The sequence below is a fragment of the Danio aesculapii genome, chromosome 9 (genome assembly GCF_903798145.1).
Source record: "Danio aesculapii chromosome 9, fDanAes4.1, whole genome shotgun sequence".
Taxonomy (NCBI): Eukaryota; Metazoa; Chordata; class Actinopteri; order Cypriniformes; family Danionidae; genus Danio; species Danio aesculapii.
The window spans coordinates 29,118,842-29,135,641 of NC_079443.1; the positions used below are offsets into that span (position 1 = coordinate 29,118,842).

A 16,800-nucleotide genomic window follows, 5' to 3' on the forward strand; every position below is an offset into this window, starting at 1 on the left:
TTTCTGCATCATCTCTGACCTCCTCCGAGCTTTTACAAGCGTTAAAGTTATGAAATCACACAATAAAGAAGTACTAAATATGTATTTAATGCACATGCTATTTTTTGCCGCAGCAGTGCTGTTGTGTCTACTGCCCTTCCTGAAACACTGAAGCAGATCTCAGATTAGATTCACACTTTTTAAAATACCTTCTTTTAATGCTTAGCACAAGTAAAACAGGGGCGTCATGGTGGCGTAGTGGGTAGCACGATCACCTCACAGTAAGAAGGTCGCTGGTTCGAGCCCCAGCTGGCCCTTTCTGTGTGGAGTTTGTATGTTCTCCCCATGTTTGTGTGGGTTTCCTCCGGGTGCTCCGGTTTCCCCTACAGTCAGACATGTGCTATAGGTTAATTGAATAAGCTAAATTGGCCGTAGTGTACAGTATGTGTGTGAATGCAAGACTGATTGGGTGTTTCCCAGTGATGGGTTGCAGCTGGAAGGGCATCCGCTGCATAAAACATATGCTGGCAGGTCATTTCGCTGTGGCGACCCCTGATTAATAAAGGGACTAATCCGAAAAGAAAATGAATGAATAACCAAGCAAAACAGCACAACACTGTAATAGGCAATATAAAGATTAACAAACATGCATGTGATTGTTCATAGAATCCCCCAGTAATGTTTTACATTCAAACTGTTTCTTAGTTAACAGGAATAATAATTGAGTTCATATGAAAAAAAGCAAACAAAGGAACAGACAGGCAATAAAGTCTCCGTCTCCGGCTGTTTTTTCTTGGTGAGTCGGCGGGAGATGAGGGACAATAGCCTCAAGCTAGTATTTCCTGGAAAACTGTGATAATGGAGCTGAGAGACGGTAAAATATACAAAAGTGTTAATTACATCACCTGGCAAAGTGTCTTCAGAATGATTCATGGCTACTATTTCTGTAATGATACACTGACCACCCCAGCTAAACCTGCTGATGTGTGACAAATGAGAAGAGGTCGGGTCAACTGTGCTGCTAACTTGGAGTCGGTTGCCTCTTAAATTCAACAAATAGCTTAGTCAGATATCGATAAGGGTAGATGACATACAGAGGTTGAAGTCAGTATTATTAGCCCCTTTTTAAATATTTTCCAAATGATGTTTAACAGAGCAAGGAGATTTTCACAGTATGTCTGATAATATTTTTTCTTCTGAAGAAAGTCTTATTTGTTTTATTTCAGCTAGAATAAAAGCAGTTTTTAATTTTTTTTAAACCATTTTAAGGTCAAAATTATTTGCCCCTTTAAGCTAGATATTTTTTTTGTTTGTATATATAACCTTTACAAACAAACTAATTCATGATCTCTGGTGTCTATTGTTAACAAGAGACACAACACTACTTCAACACATGCATGTGGTGCCTTTTACACACACCATTTCCCCCTTATTTACAGTTTGCACCTCATTCATGGCCTCTGCTCTCTCTTTGCCTCTCTATGGAATGGCCAGCCATTTTTGGACCAGTAGTAAGAGCCACAATGAACGTCTACAGCCCTTAAAAACTGGACTAGCTTATGGGCTATTCACTCCATTCATGCCATTCTTAGGCGTGAAGCGTGTGCGTGTGTGACCTCAAGTCAGCTCCTGTTAGCATCCAGTGAACAGACTCTCATGCCGCTCTCTTTCCAAGGATGCTGCAGGGCCCTATATGAGATAATGTTAGTTATGGGAGTCTACTCAAGCAAGGCGTAGAGAATTAGTTATTGTCATTTGAGAATGAAAGTTTGATGCAGTTGTTAAAATACCAGGGCATACTATTTGACTTCCTTGGCTCTGTTAAATTACCACACTGCACATGTAATATCACATTTATTTTCAATATTTTGCATAGTGCTCACCTCTGAATGATTACAAATGCTGTCATTGTGTCAGGGAATATTATAGATATTAAATATAATTTTTTATTGTACATTAAAATTGTAAAGTAAAAGGCGTTTTCAATAACGGTTATTTTACATAATTTGCAAAACTCACAAAACAATATATTTTTAAGAATATATATTAAGCATAGATTTTTTCTAATAACCCACTAGCAATTTTTTCGTTAAACATAAACATCACACAAGAAATAATCTTCAAACAAAAATGAGATTTTTAATAAGGTAAATAAATCTTTTATATTTTATATGGTCTTATAATTTGTGCAATTTGCTTTGAAGTAAATGTATCTTGCTTATGAATATCTATGTATTTTACTATCTACTATATACAGTGCTCAGCATAATTGAGTACACCCCATTTTGAAAATGAATATTTTTCTCCATTTCTCAGTGAATATAGGCAATATATTTTGGTGCATTTAAACAAATCAGATTTATTAAACAGATCTATTTATTACAATAATATTTTAGTCACCAAACATATTTAGAAATAGAAAGATAATACAATTAAAGTTAAGCAAAAAAATTAAAGCCTACAAAATTTTTACTAAATTTTTCCATTGTTCTGCTTCTCTTAATTTTTCCACTGTATTTAATATTTTTCTGTAACATATAAATTTGGGTGTACTAGCTTTTGGACCGTTGTTGTAAGTTATTTTGTAGATAAGCTCCACATTTGGCTTCAAACACTGACTAATCTAATGTATAGGCAAGGCAAGGCAAGTTTATTTAGCGCATTTCATACACAGTGGCAATTAAAAGTGCTTTACATAAACAATAATAAAAGAGACAAGTATAAGAACATAAAAACAAATGATAAAAATGACTAAAAACAAATTAAAATGTGTTTAAGCAGGTTATTTAAGAATGAAAAAAAAGGCATATGCACAAATATTGTATTGTATAGCTTCCTATTAAAAATATTCATGTAAAAAATAAATTTTTGAGGGGTTTACTTGTATATGTTGAGCACTGTATTTGAGCAGTTATATTTTTGCTAGATTTGAAAAAAAAAATTGATTTGAAGCTATGTTACATGGATTTGATCCTGTTTTAAATCCTGTCAAAATCAGAATTTTTAAAAGCAGAAATGAAAATCTTCTCATATTGCATGCACATAAATTAACATGGTTTGTACTCGTTCTCCAGTCAAGACGTAAGATCTAATTTTTAGACTTTTAGAGATGCATAAGCAAATAAGTGAGTTTTTGACTGATTGACTGACTGAATAAATAAATAAATAAATAAATAAATAAATAAACAAATAAATAAATGATAAACATTATAATACAATAAAATTTGAATTTGTTCACATATATAAACACTGTAATTTCAACATCCATTGTATTTATTTAGATTTTTTTTTACATTTCATCTTTAATATGTTGCCATATCTGCACATGACATACTGTAACACTACTCTTAGATGTCAAGAATGCATTTCAGTAACCCAGGGGCTAAAAAAAGAATAAATCAATCTAAAAAAATGAGGCAAAGCAGTCTGATATTCATAAAGGCGACCTTTGTAATTCATCGTTCACCCTCTTGTCTACTAAGGGCATGAATATAAATGAAATATTGATTAACTACTAATAATGAAATGCAGCCCAGAGTATCAACTCTTTGGAATATGGGAAACATTATTCAAAATAAAAGCCGCTTTAAATGGACAATGTTGTGAAGCTAAGCAATAAATAAGCAAAACAATTTGTGACTGAAATACATTATAAATACATACAGAATAACACTGGTAAAAATTATGTGGATATGCTGGTCAAGCAGCATCGATTGGGCTAATCAATACAAATATTACACCACCAAGAATACTGAACAGGTTTGACCGTTTAGAAAACCCCTATTTTATAAGATATTCTGACTAGAACCTGAACTGAAACAGATCTTACTGGATCACAGTTATTCTAAATGCAATAATCTCACAGAGGAAAAGAAATTCAACCAACCAGATTAGAAACAGAAGTTATACCCACCAAACTGACTGCACCACGCTTAAAGGTGTGTGTTTTTGGTTTGCTTTTAATAGCCTTCCTTCACATCCAATTACACTTGTGCACACATCCACATTGTTGCGTTGGCAGGTGTGTTTGTTTGTGTGTGTGTTTGTTTCTCTCTCTCTCCCTCTTTTCACCTGCAGGCCCCGCCCTAATTACGTAGACGACGTGCCCTGGGATTGGAGGAAGTATTCCAGGGCGACCTTTAAAAAGACATCAACGGGCGTAGGGAGAAGAGCGAGTTTTGTTGGCGTGTTATTGAAGTTGTGCAAAAGTTATTCTGGTTGTTGAGTTGTTTTTCGTTGATTGTATTTCTCGTGCTGTTGTGCTAGTGTTGACTTTGTTGTATACCCATCCGTGTTTCCCCTTCCTATTATTTTTGTTTTGGTTTGTGTGTTTGTTGATTGTAATTATTGTAAATATATACACGGTAAGAGGCAGTAGGGGTTGGACGCCACTTTTCTTTTTTGTAAATATTTTCACCTGTGTTTTTGTTAGTCAGGGAGATAGGTGTAGATTTTGTATTTTTATTTCTATTATTTTATTAGGTGTAGTGAGTTTCATTTGGGTGTTTAGTTAGTGTATTTTTGTTTCTTATTTTATGTGGGTTCACCCCGAGGTATTTGGCTTCACTTTTTTTTTGGTGATAAAAAAAGAAAAGACAAAAAAAAGACAAATAAAGAGACCCTATATAAAGGGGTTATTAAAAGTGAATTTTATTTGTCGGGTGTTCTTTTATGTTGCGGCTTTGACCCTAGACCAGGGTCGTAACATAAAGTGGGGGCTCGTCATTTGTTTTTGTACAGCAAAAACGTTTATTTTGAATCCTTCTTGTGGACGCGCAGTGGGTAAGTCATTTCAATTTATTCTTTGTTTGGCTGCTTTCTTTTTGGTGTGGAAAGGAGTAGCGAATAGTGTTGACATGGATTTTGATTTGACTGCCTTCGCACTTTCTCCGAGCACGGAACAGTTTGATCGCTGCCGTAAGGATGACTTCTTTAAAATTGCAGAGTTCTTTAAAATTGTGGTGCCGCATAAGGCTTCAAAAAAAGAATTAAAAGATGTGCTTTATAAAGAATTGGTTTTACTACGTATATTGCCTGATCTGTCGGAGGCAGTTGGCGTCGAAATGGGAACGTCTTCGCCGTCGAAGGCCGACGAGGGGCTCTCGACTCCGCCACCTTTATCTCCGCTTTTCAAGTCACCAATATTTGCACCACCAGGTAGTTTACCAAATTCGGACCCGTTATTTGTGTTAAAGTCAAAAGAATTGGATTTACGAATCAAACAGGAAGAGAGCGTGGCGAAGAGGCTGAGGTTAAGAGAGCTGGAGCTGGAGTTAGAGAGAGAGCGGCTTCGAGTGGATCACGGCCGGTCTCCCCCGGCTGAGGATCCACTGGAAGGTTCTCCTGCTTTTCCTTCGTTCGCTCGATTACCCGCCGCCCCTTTGCCAGCCACTTCCACTCCAGTTTCAACTCCCGATGTGCCTAACGCTCCAATTTTTGATGTGAGCCGACACATTAATTTAGTGCCTCCTTTCCGTGAAGCTGAAGTGGACAGCTATTTTACCGCGTTTGAGCGGGTTGCCGCTACACTGCAGTGGCCGAAGGAAATGTGGGCTCTGTTACTGCAGTGTAAGCTTATGGGGAAAGCACAAGAGGTTTGTTCTGCGCTACCGATTGAACAGAGTCTAAATTACGACGTGGTGAAGCAATCTGTTCTTCGTGCTTATGAGTTAGTTCCGGAGGCATATAGACAAAAATTTAGAGCCCATAAGAAAGCAGACAAACAAACTTTCGTGGAATTCGCCAGAGAGAAACAGAACCTTTTTGAAAAGTGGTGCGCTGCCAGTAAAACTACTACATTTGAAGCTTTAAAAGAACTAGTTTTATTGGAAGACTTTAAAAGCAGTGTTTCTGAAAGTTTAGTTGTGCACCTAAACGAGCAGAAGGTTAAGTCTCTCTCTGCAGCCGCCGTGCTGGCGGACGAATTCATTTTAACACACCGTACAGTCTTTTCACCAATGAATTATGACAGGGTTGCTGTTCGGGGTGCTGAAGGGCAGGTAAAGGGCTGGACGGGTGTTGCGAAACCAGGCAGGGGAGGAGCTTTTGGGGTGCGCAGGGGCGCTCAGCAGCGTTCTGGTGAGGGCAGAGTGTGTTTTTATTGCTTGGACGCTGGTCATCTCATAGCTGATTGTGAGGCCTGGAAGAAAAAAAATGCTTCAGTTAAACCTAAAGGTGTTGGGTTTGTAAATAGTAGTGAAAAGTCTTTGTCAGCTACATCAGGTTATGAGCCATTCATGTTACGGGGTTGGGTGGCTTGCAGCGCTAGTGACGTACCCAAATCAGTGTCTGTGTTGAGGGACACGGGAGCAGCCCAAAGTCTCCTGCTGGCTGGCACTATTCCTCTGACTCCAGAAACCTACACAGGTGCTGACGTAATTCTGCGTGGTATAGGAAAAGGCTGTGTAAAGGTTCCTTTACACAGCCTATTCCTTAAAACAGATGTAGTTATTGGACAGGTGTGTGTTGGGGTCTGCTCTGAACTTCCAGTGGAAGGAGTAGATTTTATATTGGGAAATGACTTAGCTGGTGGCATAGTTTTCCCTCCCCCAATTGTGGTTAACCAACCATTAACAGATGAATCTGACGATCTGTTAACTAAATTTCCAGATGCATTTCCCTTGTGTGTCGTAACTCGTGCGCAAGCACGCAAATTTGAAGACGTGATTGACGTGTCTGATTCCTTTTTTTCAGCACTAACCGGGAGGCTGTTTGTAAAGCCTGTGTCTCCCATAGGTGACACGACTTTACAAACGGGACGTTCACAATTGGCTGCTGTACAAAAGGCTGACCCTTCTTTAGTGACCTGCTTTTCGGCTGTGACAGACAAAGCAAAAGCACCCAATAAAAAGGTAACATATTTCATTGAAGATGACACTTTAATGCGACAGTGGGAAGACGGCGAAATTGTTCGTCAGGTGGTTGTTCCCACTGGTTACCGCTCACAAATATTAGAACTAGCGCATGATCATATACTTTCTGGCCATCTGGGCATTCGGAAAACTTACGATCGCGTTTTGCGTTATTTTTTTTGGCCTGGTCTAAAAACGGATGTAGTAAATTACTGCCGCTCATGTCACGTTTGTCAGTTGGCTGGCAAACCAAATCAAATTATTCCTCCTGCTCCCCTTTGTCCAATACCGGTGATAGGTGAACCATTCGAGAGAATTATTATTGATTGTGTAGGACCGCTGCCAAAATCTAAATCCGGATATCAGTACATACTCACTTTGATGTGCGCTGCGACGCGCTTCCCAGAGGCTGTCCCAATGCGCAGCATCAAAGCGAAAGCTGTTGTTAAAGAAATCATTAAGTTTTGTTCCATATTCGGGTTACCAAAAATAATACAGACTGATCAAGGTTCAAACTTTACCTCAGCACTGTTCACTCAGGTTCTCAGTGAGCTTGCCATCAAACACCAGCTATCGAGCGCCTATCATCCCGAGTCGCAGGGCGCGCTGGAACGTTTCCACCAGACCCTTAAGTCCATGCTGCGCGCGTTCTGTGTGGAAACGGGGAAGGACTGGGATGAGGGGTTGCCGATGCTGATGTTTGCCATTCGCGAGACAGTACAGGAATCTGTAGGATACAGCCCTGCTGAGTTAATTTTCGGGTTCTCCGTCCGCGGACCCCTAAAGCTGTTGAGAGAGCAGCTGTTATCGGAGAAGAAATCTCCAGTTAACGTTTGTGAGTACGTGACTCAAATGCGTGAGCGTTTAAATCGTGTGTGGGAAATGGCAAAAATAAATTTGTCATCCAAACAAGCTCACATGAAAAAATTATTTGACAGAAAGGCTGTTGCGCGAAGCTTTCAACCAGGAGATTTGGTGCTGGTTTTTCTTCCGCTGCCAGGCTCTGCACTCCATGCTCGCTTCTCAGGGCCCTACGTAGTGAAACAGAAACTAAGTGAGTCAAATTACCTAATTCGCACCCCCGAACGTAGAAAAAAATCTCGCGTGTGTCATATAAATATGTTGAAGGCTTACGTGGATAGAACCGCCACAGATAAGCCTCTTTCTGAAACAGCGCCAGTGTTGGCGTGCGCTCCTCCGTCTCCTGTTGTGGATTCTGAGGAGGACGGGTTGAGGGTTTCAGAAATAATGACCACGCCACCGAAATTGTGCAATTCGGAATTTTTAAATGACATTGAAAACCAATTGGCATACCTCCCTAATTCACAGCGCATGGATGTCGTTTCCTTGATCTGTGAATTCTCCTCTCTCTTTTCAGATGTGCCAAGTCAGACTCATGTTTTATTTCATGATATTGAAATTATTAATTCGCCACCTCTAAAACAACACCCGTACAGACTTAACCCTGTAAAGAGAGAGGAGATGAGGAAGGAAGTAGATTACCTGCTGGCGAACGGTTTGGTGATACCCAGCAGCAGCCCGTGGAGCTCGCCGTGTTTGCTCGTCTCCAAGCCGGACGGCTCGTACAGATTCTGTACGGATTACAGGAGAGTGAACAGTGTGACCAGACCAGACTCCTTTCCGTTGCCCAGAATGGAGGACTGTATAGATCGCGTAGGTGCTGCTTTGTTTGTGACTAAGCTTGATTTATTGAAGGGCTTTTGGCAGGTACCACTGACGCAGCGGGCTTCAGATGTTTCCGCGTTTGTAACGCCGGATAATTTTCTGCAATACACCGTGATGGCCTTCGGGATGCGAAACGCTCCAGCAACCTTTCAAAGGTTGATGCAGAAAGTTTTATCCGGTGTTACAAATTGCGAGGCATATCTTGATGATGTCGTGATTTATTCCAAGTCTTGGAACGACCACATGAGAACCCTGCGTTTAGTGTTCACCCGCTTAAGTGAAGCCTCTTTAACTGTGAATTTAAAAAAATGCGAATTCGCTAAAGCTGTGGTCACTTACTTGGGTAAGCAGGTCGGACAAGGACAGGTGCGCCCGATCGAAGCCAAAGTGGAGGCTATTGTTCATTTCCCCGCCCCCACCACCAAACGAGAATTACGTCGGTTCCTCGGTATGGTGGGCTATTACAGGAGTTTCTGTAAAAACTTTTCCTCCGTTGTTTCCCCTCTCACTGACCTGTTAAGTGGGTCCAAAGATTTTGTGTGGGATCAAAAGTGTGATTCAGCTTTCAGTGCAGCTAAAGACCTTCTGTGCAGTGCCCCAGTTCTCTCTGCCCCTGACTTTACTCACCCCTTTAAAATAGAAGTTGATGCCAGTGCATTGGGAGCTGGGGCAGTGCTGCTCCAAGAGGGTGAAAATGGAGTTGATCATCCTGTGTGCTATTTCTCAAAGAAATTTTCAAAAACACAACAGCGTTACAGCACAATCGAGAAAGAGGCCCTAGCGTTACTTCTTGCCCTCCAGCACTTTGAAATTTACGTGGGTGGTAGCAACTTACCTGTCGTGATTTACACTGACCACAACCCTCTGGTTTTTCTCCAGCGCATGGCCAACTCCAATCAGAGACTAATGAGGTGGTCATTAGTAGTGCAAGGTTTTAACATTGACATCCGCCACAAGAAGGGTACAGAAAACGTTATTGCCGATGCCCTTTCAAGGGCTTGATATGTGTTTGTTTGTTTTCTGGTGTTAATTGTCAAAAAGAATTAAACTTTTTGACTTAAATGGGTGGGGGTGTTGCGTTGGCAGGTGTGTTTGTTTGTGTGTGTGTTTGTTTCTCTCTCTCTCCCTCTTTTCACCTGCAGGCCCCGCCCTAATTACGTAGACGACGTGCCCTGGGATTGGAGGAAGTATTCCAGGGCGACCTTTAAAAAGACATCAACGGGCGTAGGGAGAAGAGCGAGTTTTGTTGGCGTGTTATTGAAGTTGTGCAAAAGTTATTCTGGTTGTTGAGTTGTTTTTCGTTGATTGTATTTCTCGTGCTGTTGTGCTAGTGTTGACTTTGTTGTATACCCATCCGTGTTTCCCCTTCCTATTATTTTTGTTTTGGTTTGTGTGTTTGTTGATTGTAATTATTGTAAATATATACACGGTAAGAGGCAGTAGGGGTTGGACGCCACTTTTCTTTTTTGTAAATATTTTCACCTGTGTTTTTGTTAGTCAGGGAGATAGGTGTAGATTTTGTATTTTTATTTCTATTATTTTATTAGGTGTAGTGAGTTTCATTTGGGTGTTTAGTTAGTGTATTTTTGTTTCTTATTTTATGTGGGTTCACCCCGAGGTATTTGGCTTCACTTTTTTTTTGGTGATAAAAAAAGAAAAGACAAAAAAAAGACAAATAAAGAGACCCTATATAAAGGGGTTATTAAAAGTGAATTTTATTTGTCGGGTGTTCTTTTATGTTGCGGCTTTGACCCTAGACCAGGGTCGTAACAACATACACACACGGACATCTAGTAAACACAGCCTTTAAGCCCTCTAATACAGCATTAATTGGTCATTAGGACGTCCACAAGCACTAAAACCCTGTTGATCATTAACTTGTGACAGTACAGCAAGAGGTAGTCAAGGTAACACTGTCATTTCAGTCTGTGTGTTATTGCACTCAGATAAGACAGCGCTCACATACTTAGGTCACCAAAAAAAGGCTCATTTTTTTATTCGTTCAGTAGCCCCTTTGATCAGAGCGGTCGATACCACGATGCCCTCCAGCCTCCATGAGACTTTGATTCATCCTTAAAGTTATTCTTTAACAAAGTTACTCTTAGACGCTTTATAATCAACCACAAATCTAACAGCAGGATCAAATTCTGATTATCCCTGCGCCTCACCAGCTCAAGATACCCTGTGATTTAGCATCTATCCATGTATTAAAAGACGGTCTCAAAAGGCGCTATTTGATTAACAGTGACTTAACGATTTAAATGCGTTTCATTCAGGCGTAAAAATAGGACGTACTTAATCCCTAATGTGATTGAGATCAGAGCCAAGGATATCAGAGGCATATTGTTTTGATATGCAAAAAAATTAATTAAGAGCACAAGGGTGAGCGTTATTGCGATTTAGTGGTTAGAGGCTGAGAGTTAAGAGAGAGTAAGTGGTGGTAAAGAATCACGGATAATGAAAATCACAGCAAAATGAACAGCCCTTGAAATTCCATGAGAAATGTAACTGCCATAAAGTGATAATCAAGCATCCCTTGAGTGAGCCACCTACTGGTGAGATTTCATTAAGGTAGATCATTTTGAAATCGGGCTTAACCTACACTCTCAGATATAAAGGTACAAAATCTGTCACTGGGGCGGGACCTTTTCAAAGGATAAATTTTGTTCCTAACAGGTCCTTAAAGGTAGACATTCAGTGAAGTTTCATAAACCAATAATTTTGAGAGGAACACGTTATCTAATTGCGGCTGTTCTCTCATCTGTAATCATTAGTAAACAAATTGGATTATTCCAAACTTACTATAAATAGCCTGTTTAGCCTAATTTTTGAAGAATCCCCCCATCCACCCTATCTCCCCCTTTCCTCCTTTACCTCCTTTATCTGATCTCATACCCCCTTACATGCTCATTGACCAGACAGCAGCCCTGGGCTCAATTATCTCCGAGCTCAGGGTTCTATCCCGGGACAGCATGCCAAATCTGTTATTATTATCAAGCAATATCTAAGGCCCAATCACAGTTCTATTTTTGTACCCCTACTCCTTCCTCTTCCCCTTGGTCCTTGAGTGGCACCCAGAGTGTGAAGGTGAAGGGCTTCAAAATTTACCCTAAGAAATGGGACACCACTACAACACCTGCACACATCATCATACGTCATTGCAATATCTAGCTTTATATGAGATTGACGATCATGACTGCTGTAATTATTCCAGTTGTGTTATTTTTTTTTGGTATTTATCTTCAGGAACTCACTGAAGGCAACAATATCATGTTATTATAACGATTTAATGTGGCAATAAGCCTGTAACTGTACTTTGCATTTACATCGTGGTCATATTCATCTATGTTAATACACAAAAACAACATTAACATTATAGCAGCCGTAAAAAGGTCATTCCCAGCCACTAAACTTTTCTGACAGGGTCTTCGAGTGTCATCGAGTGACAGAATGCTGTGGGACTGCTAAACAGGAGTTATTATAAGGATTATAGATAGCCAAATTTATCAAAATTAATTTTATTATTTTAGCTGGGGGTTTTTTTAAGCATGACGGTAAAACCTGAACGTGGTTATGAATGTTTGTTGTAAAAATTTGCAATAATGACAAAAAAAAATACTACTTTGTGCATCTCCTGACTTCCGTGTGCAGCCATTTTGCCGTTGTGGCTGGTGTATTCTAAGAAATTTTCATAACCCCTTGGTTTTGAGAGGTATTCTGAAAAATCTCAATTTCAAGGGCTATCTAGCCCTTCCCTTAGCCCTATGTCTTCACGTGAACGTGCAAAACGAGGGGTAGGGGTAAGGGAAAGGGCTATGGGGTAGAATTGGGATTGGGCTTAAGTGTGAACTCTTGAATACATAAAAAGTATAAATGTGTACCGCATAGTAACTTAAAGGTATAAAAGTGAACCATAAAGGTACCTTAAAAGTGCTAATATCCACCTGTATAGTACAAAAGTGTACGTTTTAAAAAGGTACCACCCCAGTGACAGATTTTGTATTTATTTATGAGTTTGTTGTCTTGACCAAATGCAGTCTAGACAACAATTAAATTGAAAGAAAAGAATATCTCATACATATTTGGGGTACAAAATGTGAGTTATTTCTGTAAAATAAATGTGTATATTTGTGTATGAATTATCCTTTATTAAAAAGTTCAAAGGTAAACATAGTTGTCTATTTAATTCAGTATTTTAGAAAGTAGCAGACATATTTTTGTGCTCAGAGCAAAAGAAAAGAAAAGAAAAGATCCTTTCCATCACTCATCACATGTCCTTGGCTTGTTGTTAAGTGCTTTGTTCTTATTGACTGAGTGAAGAACTCTTCAAGTACTGTGCATGATTCTGTTGAATTAAAAACAATTCAAAATGTCAAACAATAATAGTCCAACACTTGGTCTATCACAAGACTATGTACACAGAAAATAGTAGATAATAGATTTATCAAAAATTTTTTCAGTACACAGACTGGCTTCAGTTTAGTATTCTGGACTCTTAGTTTGTAGATAATTATCTGTGTCTCTGATTGGGGCTGAATCCTTCGAAGGCCGACTATGTCACTGAAGACAGAAGACAATTTGATTTCTCCTATAAATGTGGCCTTGAAATGTGTTTTTCATTTCCTGGTTAGTAAAGGATACAACGGATGCATCCTTCACAGTCAAGATGATCCCAAGATTCTTTGCGCTCTCATGATGTAAACATGTTTTCAAAGAAAATGACAAATTACGCTTTTAAATTAAAGTACAAGCATCACGGTGGCACAGTGAGTAGTACGATCGCCTCACAGCAAGAATGTCCCTGGTTCGAGCCCTGGCTGGGTCAGTTGGCATTTCTTTGTGGAGATTGCATGTTCTCCCCATGTTCGCATGGGTTTCCCCCACAGGTTTCCCCCACAGTCCAAAGACATTCCATAGTGTATATGTGTGATTGAGAGTGCATGGGTGTTTCCCAGTGATGGGTTGCAGCCGGAAGGGCTGAAACATATGCTGGATAAGTTGGCGGTTCATTCCACTGTGGCGACCCCTGATGAATAAAGGGACTAAGCCGAAAAGAAAATGAATGAATGAATGAAATCAAAGTACTGCTTTTTCATTGAGCATATACAAGCAATGAAATACAATACTTTTATTACGTTTAATTATATATATATATTGCTTTTTTAAAAAAACAGTAACAAAACTGGACATATTTAGACCGACGGTTAACTGTGCTGTATACCACTTTCAAAAATGCCCAGTACAAATGTTTCTGCAGCACAACGACAGCAGCTGTCTTAGTTAGGCTAGCAGCTATTTACAATGTTTTCCTTCTGTTTCCTCAATTTCCAAGCAGGTTTTCATGTGTTACTATGGTTATTTATTGTTTCATTGATTTGTAGCACCTGCTCCTTGTTTAGAATTTGGTTTCTTTAGGGTTTTTGCATTGCGCATTACTGTAGCTATTCTAAACGCCACCTCTAACCATGCATAAAGGAACTTTTACATATGTAATTTAAAAAGCAGAGGATTTTTTATGAATCTCTGATCTGAAACGGTGTTAAATGTGAAATTATGCAGTGTTACAATGCTACAGCTAGATGCTTAGCAACTGACAAATGCATGCTGCGTATTCACATTCTTTTGATACATTATGTATATATACATTCCTTATTATAATATACATTATAATACATTCTTTAGACAGTCACAGAACTGTACACATAGTTTAAACTATACTGTCGCTATTTAACAGCAATCAGAAAAGACACTTTACATTTCAGGGAAAGTCCATCCAGGAAAAACCTGCTTGTACCATCAACAATAGTTATATGACATGAGGATGTGAAATGACAGAGCTATTGTATAAACATGATCACATGCTGCGTTGTTCCAATCAACATTGCTGACACTGCATACAGTACATGCAAATGAGCACATTAATGTGGGCTTTAGGAATATATGCTTTGAAATGTCATCTCATGAATTACTCTTAACCCCAGATAAACGTAAAGTGTGAAATACTGAGAGAGAAAGCGAAAACAACTATTCTATTTACCAAGGGGTTAGGGGGTGTGAAAACCCTTTTAAAGCTGTCATTTTGATTGGTCTTATATGTAAAAATATATTGTTTAGGTTAAAATCTAGAATTAAGACATATCTTTCCTAGCCAAGCATTCACATAATCTCTGTATTTCAAAACCCTGTTATCAAAGGGGGGAATTGTCCTTACATTGTAATCATGATCACAGTGTGTAATCACTGCTTTAATAGTCTTCATCTCTGCTTGAATACCGTCCTCAACTAATGATTTGTATTATGCCAGAATTATACCATATGGAACATTACCATTCACCTCTGATAATCACATTGCTCTTATTTGTAATCCAATACACACTTTTTTTTTAAAGCTGCTTTTAAAATGACATGTATTGTGAAAATAAATTTGAATTGTATAGTATGACACCACACTTGGTTACAGCAAGGACAGTATATGCCAGTAAACACTGTATATTTGTGTATATGAATATGAAATGTATTATGAATTGGGTTTTTTTTTTAAACAATTTTGCAGGACCATTTTTCAGACCCTCAAAACTTAATGAACTGTGTCTGCTGATGTGCCTTTAAGACATGCAGTACATGCAAATACCCTTGTCACATGTGAAATAATGCTTTACTACACTGACTTAAGGGTTGCGGGTGCTGTCAGATCCAATTTACTGTAGTTGCCATTAACCTAGAGCTGTGTAATTAATCAAATTAAAATTCAAATGGTATTCTTTGCAATTATTAAACTTAATTAATGAATAATTAATTCAATAGATGGTCTTTTTGAATAATGAAAGACATTTTCAGTTTTTTTTTTATAGTATGCAAAACCCTTTCAAAAAACTAAATTGACTAAAATTCCTGATATCATAAAGTAGATCTACATGGTATGTGCCTTACAATAGCGGCGGCCTTTTGAATCCAAAAGTATGTGAATGTAATTGACATTAAAATATTCAGTCACCGTCAGATTCACACGAGACGGACAGTGACTAAAGATCTAACCTTGGTGTGTCAGCCAATTGAATTAATCATCAGGTAATGCTTGCCACTGTGGGACGAGGCACTGGCTTTTACCTTGAGGACGAATGGTGAACGCGGAATGGCGTGAAGAGACACGGACATGTGAAAGGACCTTTCATGTACTGGTGACATAATGAGAGGGTCACATTTGAGCTGCACTTCAACCACTGCACTTATCATTCATGAAATGTGTGAGATGGTGAGAGACCCATCACATGAGTCCCTTCCTGCCCAGGCATTTGATTGTGGAAAGTTTCTTAATTAAAATAATTCAGTGGAGAGGGCACATGCACTGTGAGCTGCTGTGACATGGATATATGCAGACCAGTCACGGTTTAATTATATCAGCTCTGACGACTGGCAGATCTCTTGTCCTCTCACTTAAATCTGTTCAGTGTCATAATATGCAATACATACAGTACATATACATTTCTAAAAAAAGCTGTGAATCCATCTTTTTACTACTTACTACATGCCATATTCTGACTTCTCACTGCATGTGAAAAAGAGAGATGGGCTGTTTTACAGTGTTCCGTAAATAAAGACTTGGAGCCCTATCATATACCCGGCGCAATAAGGCGCAAGATGCAATTTTCAGACCAGGACAACCCTAATTTTCACGTTTTGCGCCATATTGTTTTTAACAGTAAATCCATTTTTGCCATTTTGTGGCCATTGTTGGGGCGTTGCTATTTTGAGGAACTGAAATAAACCGCGCAATTGACCAACTAAAAGCTGGTCTAAAGTCCAGCAAAGAGCTCGTTAGTTATGTGCTTATGCAGGTTTAAACGCTTACGCATTGCTTAATACAAACAGGATGTACAACAACACACAAATATCTTTATATATGAAAAAAATAAAGGATTAAAATGTTACAAAAAATATATTTTTTTTTACATAAATATAAAAACCACTGCCTCCATGCCTTCTTCATGTTAGGGGGCTTTTTCAGTTTATTCATGACAGCTTGCTTTTGTATAATGTTATTATTGTTAGACGTATTACTTATTACATGCATATTTATATTTGTTTAATAAAAACTATTTTATATTTGTCCACCCTTTGGGTTTTGGAGCCGTATGCATCAGCACATGGGGCATAAGAATAGGCTGTGTGTTTGGATATAACTTTTTTTTACAACATTTCGTTATTATTGTTAATTTATTGATTTGCTGGAAACTAAACAAAATTTAGAAATAGTTTTGAAACAAATCTTTGCGCTTAACAAACA

General features: G+C 38.8%; 1 protein-coding gene and 1 long non-coding RNA gene across 2 annotated transcripts in view; both read right to left on the reverse strand.

Moving 5' to 3' along the window:
• Nucleotides 1-16,800, reverse strand: part of kcnh3 (potassium voltage-gated channel, subfamily H (eag-related), member 3) — a 216,388-nt gene that overhangs the window by 125,013 nt on the left and 74,575 nt on the right. The gene's annotated exons all lie outside the window — the stretch shown is intronic.
• Nucleotides 5,043-9,637, reverse strand: LOC130235015 (uncharacterized). The gene is made up of 3 exons (XR_008838351.1): nt 8,856-9,637; nt 6,256-6,359; nt 5,043-6,118 (listed from the first exon to the last, which is right to left on the reverse strand). It is a non-coding gene; the product is annotated as an uncharacterized LOC130235015 (long non-coding RNA).